The 10,665-nt window shown below is 50.7% G+C and overlaps 1 pseudogene; it reads right to left on the reverse strand.

Annotated features, from left to right (window-relative positions):
- The window catches only part of LOC119970686, a 216,920-nt pseudogene extending 207,485 nt beyond the window's left edge, over positions 1 to 9,435 (reverse strand).
- Between the last annotated feature and the right edge of the window lie 1,230 nt (positions 9,436 to 10,665).

A 10,665-nucleotide genomic window follows, 5' to 3' on the forward strand; every position in this document is an offset into this window, starting at 1 on the left:
ACGACACTCAAGAAGCTCAACACCATACAGGACAATGAAGCTCACTTGGTTGGCACCCCCTCCACCACCTTCAATATTCACTCCCTCCATCACCGATGAAGTGTAGATGAACTGCAGCAACCCACCAAGGCTTGTTTGACAATACCTTCCAAACCTGTAATCTTCACAGGTCAGAAGAACAAGGCAGAAGATGCATGGGAACACAGGTTTGTCTCCAAGCCACACAATATCCTGTCATGGAGCTATTTCTTTGGTCTCGTTGGGTCAAAATCCTGGAACTCGGTCCCTGACAGCACTGTGGGTGTACCTACGCCCAATGGAATGTAGCGGCTCAAGAAACCAGCTCACAACCACCTACTCAAGAACAATTGGGAATGGGCAACAATAGGTAGTCTGGCCAGAAATGACCATATCCTCTCAGAAAGAAAGTTCACCTCATCTCAGTCTTAAACGTACAACCTTTTATTTTTAAAAGAACCCTTACTTTGAAATGAGAGTTGCAAATGTTATGTGACAAGCTGCACATCAACTGGTATTCTTCACAGGCAGAGCAAGGGCAGGGATCTGATTCAAGTTCTGCCACTGGCCCACCATTCCGAAAATGGCAAATCTCAGAGCTGAGCTCCATTGCGTAACAAAATGACCTATAATGATAAATTAGCGGAGTTGTCTTCAAGACTCTCACTGTCCCAGTCTTTCCAGCTCTCTTTGCTACTTGTTTACATCAGTGTAGATCAGATTACCTTTTCAAGGAACAGATTGCTGTGTAACCCGAAGGATTGCAGCTGCTGTTAGTGGTAGACGGGTAACAAGGCAATATCTTTCTCGGCAGACTTGTTAATGTTTAAGACATGGATATCTCTATCTCTTGTTTTCAGTATTTTAACACAAGGTACATACAAGGGAAGATAACACTCATTGGAATCCGTGCCGCCACCTCATTCTTCCTAATCAGACAATGTAGAATATACAAGAGTACTCGAAAGATAAACATGTCAATTAACTGACCTATCTAAATTTCTCGACGAACCAGCAGTATAAGTAGCTGACATTGCAAAGTAACCACTTTCATTCCAGGAACACGTACTAAAAATAGAGGTTGACAGAGAAAGCATTTTGAAAACAAGTATACGGCCATTCAGTCCATATGTTACCATGAAATACATTTAAGATCCACAGAATGATGGGCTCGAACAGCCCCTAACAAGGCTCTTAATACATCTGTTAAAGCAAATAATTGCGGATGCTGGAATCTGAAACAAAAAAGTGAAAGTACTGGACAATATTAGCAGGCCTGACAGCATCAGTGGAGAGAGAAGAGAGCTAATGTTTCGAGTCTGGATGACTCTTTGCCAAAGCTGTCAAAGTAGGAGGAGGGTTACAAAGTGGGAGGAAGAGTAGGGAGAGGGTATGGAGGAGGGGTTCTGGTGTGAGGTGCTCCGGAGTGTGAATGCCTCCATCTCGTGTGCGAGGCTGGGACTGATACAGCTGAAGGTGGTGTATAGAGCTAACATCACAAGGGCGAGGATGAGCCGGCTGTTTGAGGGGGTAGAAGATGTGTGGAAACGTTGTTGGGGGAGGCCCCCCGCAAACCACGTTCATATGTTTTGGTCCTGTCCAAAGCTGGAGGATTACCGGAAGGAAATTTTTAGGGTAATCTCTAAAGTGGTGAAAGCAAAACTGGACCCGGGCCCTCGGGAGGCCATATTCAGGGTGTCGGACCAGCCGGGGTTGGAAACGTGTGCGGAGGCAGATGTTGTAGCCTTCGCCTCGTTGATCACCCGAAGGTGGATCCTGTTGGGATGGAGATCAACCTCTCCACCCTTTTCCCTGGCGTGGTGGGGGGACCTGCTGGAATTCTTGACTCTTCAGAAGGTCAAATTTGAACTTAGGGGAAGGATGGAGGGGTTCTACAATTCATAGCCATTATTCATTATGCACTTTCTAGAATTGGATTACAGCGAACATTAGGGGTGGTGGGGGCTGGGAGGTTTGGGTGAGGGGATCTGTGTGTGTTAATGGTGACTATGCATCATTCCTGATTCCTTTTTGTTATTTGTTTATGTTAACATGCGAGCTAATGTTTGGGGGTTTGGTGGCAGGATGGGATCGTTGTTATTGATGTGGGGATTGACATTGCATTTGTTACTTATTATTATTTATTGTTGGTGGGTGTAAGTTCGGGAGAAAATGTAAAAAACGAGGAGAATAAAAATATTTTTCTTTAAAAAGTAGGAGGAGGGTCTTTTTGGATGGGTAGAGTTCATGTTGTGCACAACTGGCCGACTTTTCTTTTTATAAATTTAGAATACCCAATTCATTTTTTCCAATTAAGGGGCAATTTAACATGGCCAATCCACCTAGCCTGCACATCTTTCGGTTGTGGGGGCAAAACCCACACAAACACGGGGAGAATGTGTATACTCCACACGGACAAACTGGCCAACTAAAGGGTCTCCCAAATAGTTAGTTAAATGGATGAGAACTATGGGCGAGCATGTTCTCACATGTAAAGTGGCCCTTCTCACACACTGTCGCAACCATGTGTCTTATTCGCCCAATTTTCGTATCACCTCAGGAGCAGGAGGGGAGAATGTGAAGAGGGTGCACTCTAGCTCTCCAACAACAGATGCCTCAAGACCAGAAGCTGGCAGGATCAGAGGAGGAGGCTGGTCCAAGGCAAGCATTGGTGAAGACAGGTACCGGCCTATCAACACATCCAGAATTCAGGAAAAACTGCTTCAGATGCCAGAGAGGTGATGCCAGAGATGCCTGAGGGCATCCCAAGAAATGGTCACTAAGATATGTCAGGTTGTCCATCAAGGTGCTCAGCCATGTGAACTTTGGTGGGAACTGCAAGTTGGCCTCAACGTTACAGCAGAGCTCAATTTCTACACCAACTGTTGTTGTTGACAGGTTACATATATGTGGCATCTCACACATGGGTACGTAAAGGAGACGAACAATGCCCCATGTAGTTGTGCCAATGTTTTTATTCACTTTACCATTGATGAAGACAGCCAGGCTGCAAGATCAGTCGCATTCAGTGTCATCATTGGGCTTCCTTGAGTACAAGATTTCATTGACAGCACTCTCGTAGCCATAAATGCTCCCTGGCAACATCCAGATGCTTTTGGAAATCGTGCAGTTCCTCTCCGTGACCATACAACTGGTGTGTGACCACAGGAGAAGAATAGTCTGTGCTCCTTTCTCAGAGAGCAGTCATGGTGCATGGATTTTATACTATGCACAGCTCCCAGAGCTTTTCGAAGCCCCAACCCAAGATGGTGGATGGATCCCCAATGACATATCCCCTGACTCTATTATGCACACCCCAGATAGTGTCACGAATAGTAGTAGTCTGTTATGGGCAGCACGGTAGCATTGTGGATAGCACAATCGCTTCACAGCTCCAGGGTCCCAGGTTCGATTCCGGCTTGGGTCACTGTCTGTGCGGAGTCTGCACGTCCTCCCCGCGTGTGCGTGGGTTTCCTCCGGGTGCTCCGGTTTCCTCCCACAGTCCAAAGATGTGCAGGTTAGGTGGATTGGCCATGATAAATTGCCCTTAGTGTCCAAAATTGCCCTTAGTGTTGGGTGGGGTTACGGGGTTATGGGGATAGGGTGGAGGTGGTAACCTTGGGTAGGGTGCTCTTTCCAGGAGCCGGTGCAGACTCGATGGGCCGAATGGCCTCCTTCTGCACTGTAAATTCTATGTCTATCTATGTATTGCACAAGCTGGCACTGCAACATGGATGGATATTAAAAGGGGACGAGCGCAAGAAGATCAGCCCTCCTCAAATGATTTTATTTGAGTATTTGTCAGAACAAGAGGTGGAGCCCATAAATCCAAATGAACTTTTGATGGTTGCCAGGTCCATGGAGAGATATGCAAGGGATGCCAGGGACAACCTGATCGACACCAGGTTCATACAACAATGATGTTTCTGCATGATTATCGCTACATCACCTTGTTGGGATGTAGACCCGGCCCTGCCTTCCTCCCTTGCCAAGTTCATTCTCAATCTACACCTTCTACCACCTAGAATAGAATGGGAACGGGAGCCTTGTCACACACACTTGTTAGTGAATGCTGGTAACAAGGGCATTGGGGTACATGGACATCCATGAAACAGCCTGTCTTGCCCAATGATTATGAACCTAGATGGGCGATCCAATTCAATCCAGTCTGTTGCTCAAGAGCAGAGCAGCCGTGTTCTGACACAAATTAAAGTGAGACATCACTAAAAACAGATAAGTGATTGGTTGGTGAATATTTTGCGAACTTTTCTAAAAAGCTCATAGAATGTATGAGTAATTGCAAGGTTTTCTTAAGGCATACTAGCAGTGGTAAAGATTATTGTGAGTAACAGCGTGTATTAATCATAAATTAATTAAGAATAGATGAATTAACACATAATAAAGATGGCAGGACAGGTGACGTGTTGCGACTGCAGAATGGGCAAACCCATCTGCAGTAAATGTCTGCAGCTTGAGGAGCTTCCGCTCAGAGTCACTGAGCTGAAGGCCAAGCTTTAGATACTGTGATGCATCAGGGAGGGGGAAAGTTACCTGAACACTTTGTACTGGGAGGTAGTCATGCCCCTTAGGGTAGCCCATTGGGAGGCAGTGGTGTAGTGGTACTCCATACCGATAATGAAATTTAAATTCGAAAAATATCTGGCATTAAAAGTCTAATGATGACCATGAAATGACTGTCGTAAAATCTATCTGGTTCACTAATGTCCTTTAGGGAAGGAAATCTGTTGTCCTTACCTGATCTGGCGCCAGATCCACAGTAATGTGGTTGACTCGTAAATGCCCTCAGAGATGGGCAATAAATGCTGGCCTAGCCAGCGATGCCACATTCCATGGATGAATACTTTAAGAAAATGATCTTTTGATTTGATTAATGGTCAGGGATAAGAGGGTATGACTGGGAGTGGGGCATGTAACGGGATCTAAGAGTTAGAAGTGGAGGATCCTCAGCCTTTGCAATTGCTTAATAATTCTTGCAGCCTCTCGGGATGAAGGTATTGGCTGTTGGGTGGATGAGCAAACTAACCATGGTCCAGGAAACAATTCAAACAGTGGGAGTTAATAAGAATTATGCGTTAGTTGGAGACAGTCAGCAGGATTCTCCGATCCCACGCCGGGACAGAGAATCCCCGGGGGGCGGCGCAAATCCTGTCCCGCCACCCCGACGCCACCTGCCGTATTCTCCGGTGCCAGTTTTCAGATGGGGGTGGGGTTCACGCCTCGCCAGTCAGGGGCCGTTGACAGCGCCCCTCCCTAGCAATTCTCCGGGCCTCGATGGGCCGCGCGGCCGTCGGTTATTGGCCAGTTCCACCAGCGTGGATTAGGCATGGTCCCACATGGCGGGACCTGGCAGGTACGTCGGCTGGGGTGGTCTTCGGGGGGGCGGGGGGGGGAGATCCGACCCCAGGGGGCCCCCAGAGTGGCCCACGCCGGCCCTTTGGAGCATGCATTAACTCGCGCAGTCCCTTCGGTGCCGGCTGGTGTGGCGCCAATCCCTCCGCCGTCCACCTAGCCCCCGGAAGTGTAGAGAATTCTGCACTTTCGGGGGCTGTTGACGCCGGAGTGGTTCGTACCGTTTTTTCCCGCCGGCGAGGGGACTTAGTCCCACAAAAGGAGAATCCCACCCCTTATATTCAGTTTGATGAACACATTTCCCTGTAGCTGAGAGGGAGAGTCCAAATGGCTACGTTGTCTGGCCGGTACCAGGGTTTAGGACATCTGCTCTGGGCTAGAGAGTGACTTGCAGTGAGTGGAAGGATCTAGTTGTCGTGGTCCATGTAGGTCCCAACAACATAGGTAGAACTAGGAAAGAGATTCTGCTGAGGAAGCATGAGTAACCCGGGTTAAGGTAAAACAGAACTTCAATGTAATAATGTCTGGATTGCAACCTGCGCAACAAGTATATTGGTGTAGGTTAAATCAGGGGCGGCATTCTCCCCTACCCGGCGTGATGGAGGGTCCCGGAGTAGGGGAGTGGCGCCAACCACTCAGGGGTCGCGCCTCCCCAACGGTGGGGAATTCTCCCCACCTTTGATGGGACAGCCCCGCGGCAGAGCGGTTGGCACCAGAAGACTGGCGCAAAAAACCAGCGCCCCCGGCAGTGGGGCTGGCCGAAAGGCTTTCGCCGGTCCGCGCATGCGCCGGCAGTGACGTCAGCAGCAGCTGGCTGGCTGCTGACGTCACTGCCAGCGCATGCGCGATGTGGGGTTCTCTTCCGCTTCCGCCATGGCGGAGGCCGTGGCGGCCGCGGAAGAAAATAGAGCAGCCAGGGCACTGGCCCGGACTTTGAGGGGGGGGGGCCCGATTGCGGGGCACCCCCCGGGGTTCAATCGCCCCCCGCCCCCCCAGGACCCCGGGGGCCTGCTCGCGCTGCTGAGCCCGCCGTTCCAGAGGTGGTTTAAACCTCGGCGGTGGGAGAGGCCTCCCAGCGGCGGGACTTCGGCCCATCCAGGCCGGAGAATCGCCGCAGGGGCCTCTCCGATCGGAGTGGCGAGATTCCTGCCCCCGCCACTTCCTGGGTGGCGGAGAATCTCTGCCACGGCGGGGGCGGGATTTTAGGCGCTCCCAGGCGATTCTCCGACCCTGCTGGGGGTCGGAGAATTTCGCCCCAGATTAGAGAGTTCAATCACGGCTTAATGATTGGTGAGGGTGAAATGGGTTTTGATTCAAGACAGCAGTACTGGGGAAAAAGGGAATTGAACCTTTGGAACTGTCTTTGTCTAAACCTTGCTGGGACGAGAGTTCATGCGAGTTGTATAACTAGGGTGGCAGAGAGGACTTTCAACTAAGTAATCGAAACAGCAAGGAATCAAGTTTGGGAAAGCTGGGATAAATTAACAAGGCAAAAGAACAAGGAAAGAGGAAGAGAAATGATGATCAAGAGCATACTGGGAAGGGACAGAATGCACAAACCCTAGAGTAAGCAGATAAGACTAGAAGTTACAAAAAAATGTAAGAAGATAGAACTAAAGCCCCTGGGCTGGATTCTCCGTTTCTGTTGCTAAGTGCCGGTGCCAACTGCGAATCTGTGGTGCTCCACGACCGGGAAATCGGCACTAATCCCTCACCGATTGCAGTACCAGTGATGGGCTAGCACAGGCGCCGCAAGGAATAACCGCGGATCATGCGGAGAATGGCCGGGTCCCGGGCAGCGCATGCGCAGGGCTGACAAGCTGCAGCTTCGCACGCCTACGCCCCCACCGGTCATGCCGGGAAACATGGCATTAGCCATGCTGTACCACGTACCCACCCACCCCAACCCCACAACTGACCCCCTGGCCGCCCCCCACCACTCTCCCTAGTTCTAGCAGAAGCCACCTTGGCCAGCAGCACGGATCTCGGCTGAGTGTGGCAGCGCTGGACATTGTTCAGAGCCGGCACGCCAGCTTCCCGACCTCTGGGACCACCCGTGGCCCACGCCATTGGGAACTTGGCCCATTGGGGATGGAGCATCACGGGTAGGCCGCCTGATAATGAGTCAATGGCATCACACGACGCACATCCCGATAATGCTGATTTGGAGGGGGCGGAGCATCGGCAACCAGCATCAAACTGCCTTCTGCCCCGATTCCGGCATCAGAAGCCCGATTCTCTGCCCGATCACCGTTCCCGATTTCGGCGTCGGGCTACGGAGAATCCCGCACAGTCTGAATCTGAATGCACATAGTATTCATAACAAAACAGATGAATTGAGAGCACAAACGGACATAAATAAATAAATACGATTTGATAGCCATTAACGAGTCATGGCTGCAAGATGACAAAGGCTGGGAGCTGAATATTTAAAAGTACATAGCGCTGGCTCCTGTAGCCCTGTGCCATTTGGCGTTGGGGCCGCTGCGGGGAAGAAGGCCACTGCGTTTGCGCTAGTTGGCGCCGGCACAACTGCACATGGGTTAGTTGGCGCCGGCTCAACTGCGCATGCGAGGACCCCGCAGCACCGGGTTCAGGCCAGGATCGGCAGCTGGGACGGCGGATGCCGCTTCAGTGCCGTCCTAGCCCCCTGAGGGCCGCACAATGGGGTCCCGGAACGGGCGTGACGCTGGAGTAAAACACTCCTGTTTTTACTCCGGCATCGGCACTTAGCCGCCAAATGGGAGAATCCCGTCCCAGATTTCTGGTGCAGCACCACCCCGGGATTCTCTGTCTCACAAGCCGGCTAATGGAATGGTCCCCATTCTCCCAGGAAGGCAGTTGCTTCATTGTAACTTTGCATTTTCTTTTCTCTTGTGCAGTTACTGCTTTTGTTTTAAATATGCTTCCTGTGAAAACAGTAAAACTGATCACTGTCGGGAAACGCCCGGGCTGCCGGCGCAATGGAGAATCCCAACAGTGGAGAATACAGCCCATAATACATGTGAGAATGGTACAGCGGTAATCACAGGTGATTTTAATCTGCAAATAAATTGGGACAAATCAGATTGGCAAAAGTCACCTGGATGATGAGCCCAGAGATTGTTTTCTGGAAAGTTTCTTATCACAACACGTTTTAACCCCAAGCAGAGATCAGTCTATTCTAAATATGGTCACGTGCAATGAGACAGGATTAATTAATGATTTCATAGTGACGATATCCCGAGGTAGCGGTGACCATAATATGATTGGATTTCACATTCAATTTGAGGGAGAGACAAATGAAGCTGGCTACAGAGAACTGGGAAATTTAGGTTAAGGGATAAGTGATAGAGAGGCATTGGTAGACATTTGAAGTGGCATTTCAGAACATAATTTAGGAGATTATGAGGAGAATATCGGAAAATATGCGATGACTTTGGTCACCCATTGTGGGTCTCAATCCGTCCACCAAAATGTGCAACATCGTTGCATAAAATAGAAGTTTCTTACCTCAGTGACAATAGTAGAGTTGTAGCGGTCTGTGCTGTACACCCAGCCGTCAATGCAGGGTTCTATTCCACCCATTGTGTTATTTAAACCATCTGCTTGACTTCTGTACCTGCTGCATTTACTGGGCTCTTGTGCACCATCCACTCCCTCCATGGGCAGCAATAAACTCTGGTTAGCAAAGGAAGTTTTCTCCAGCCGTCGTGCTTAAAGAGTTAAGCAGGCGGCAATGGTGCTCAGGGATATCTGCCAGAAACACCATCGACATAACCAGATAGCCATTTGGAATAGTGACGCAACTTAGCAAAAAGAACATTTTCCTCTGGTATGGTCCCCATTCTCCCAGGAAGGCAGTTGCTTCATTGTAACTTTGCATTTCCTTTTCTCTTGTGCAGTTACTGCTTTGGTTCTAAATGTGCTTCCTGTGAAAACAGTAAAACTGATCAATTCATTTTCTGATAGGTTTGTGCGAGAAAGTTACCGCCATTGCTCCCAATAAGAATGTCTATCAAATCTCATAAGCTGCTGGCCCATTTAGAAACACTTGTTCAGAGTGTTCTAAAGCTAATTCAAGCTCAATTTGAAAACCGGTCACCACATTTTATTCCGAACTATATTTAGAGTTAAATATTAACGACTGTCATGTGAGAGTACTCTTTAAGAAATGGAGCTGCTCATGTTACTGGAGTGATGGCACAGTATGGGTGGAGCTGGGCTCCACTTCTGCTTTTTAGTTTCAGTTTGAGAAAGCTTGCGTGTGTCTGTGAGCTGCACTGCTGTTGATCTCTGGCATCAAAAGATTATTTATGGCTCATTTGGCCAACTCAGGGGTGCGATTCTACCCGGCGGGGCGGGGGGGGTCCCGGCATAGCGGAGTGGCGCCAACCACTCTGGCGTCGGGCCTCCCCAAAGGTGCGGAATTCTCCGCACCTTTGGGGGCTAGGCCCGCGCCGGAGCGGTTGGCACCATGCCAACTGGCGCCAAAACCGGCACCAACGGCCTTTGACGCCCACCGCCCGGCACCGGGGTGGACGAAAGGCCTTCACCGGTTCGCGCATGCGGGTGCCGCTCTCATCACCACCGGCGCATGCGCGCTGGGGGATTCTCTTCCGCCTCCGCCATCGTGTTGGCCGTGGCGGCGGCGGAAGAGAAAGAGTGCCCCCACGGCACTGGCCCGCCCGCCGATCAGTGGGCCCCGTTCGCGGGCCTGGCCACCATGGGGGCACACCCTGGGGTCCGATCGCCCCGCACCCCCCCAGGACCCCGGGGGCCTGCTCACGCCGCCGATCCCGCTGCCACCAGAGGTGGTTCAAACCTTGGCGGCAGGAGAGGCCTCCCAGCGGCGGGACTTCGGCCCATCACGGGCCGGAGAATCGCCGCACGGGGCTCGCCGCTCGATTCTCCGACCCTGCATGGGGTCGGAGAATTTCGTCCCAGAATTGTGAAAAATGTCTCAGTATTGAATATAAATCTAATCTAATGCCCCTCAAACATCTCAGGGATGTACGACTGCGCCAGTATGTAGGAGTCATGCACACTCCCTGGGAACCTTGCACAGACGTTCATGATCCTGATGTGGGGGTCGCATACCACCTGGATATTCATGGAGTATGTCCCCCTTCTGTTTGTGAACACCTCCCTGTCCCCTGCAGGCGGGCGCATGGGGACGTGAACACAATCCATTGTCCCCTGCACCATCGGTATCCTGGCCACGCTGGCAAATCCACGAGCCTGTGAGTCTTGACTTGCTCGGTCCTCGGGAAAGGTGATGTAGCGGTCCGCGATGGC

Source organism: Scyliorhinus canicula, chromosome 8 (assembly GCF_902713615.1).
Source record: "Scyliorhinus canicula chromosome 8, sScyCan1.1, whole genome shotgun sequence".
In the NCBI taxonomy this organism is placed as follows: domain Eukaryota; kingdom Metazoa; phylum Chordata; class Chondrichthyes; order Carcharhiniformes; family Scyliorhinidae; genus Scyliorhinus; species Scyliorhinus canicula.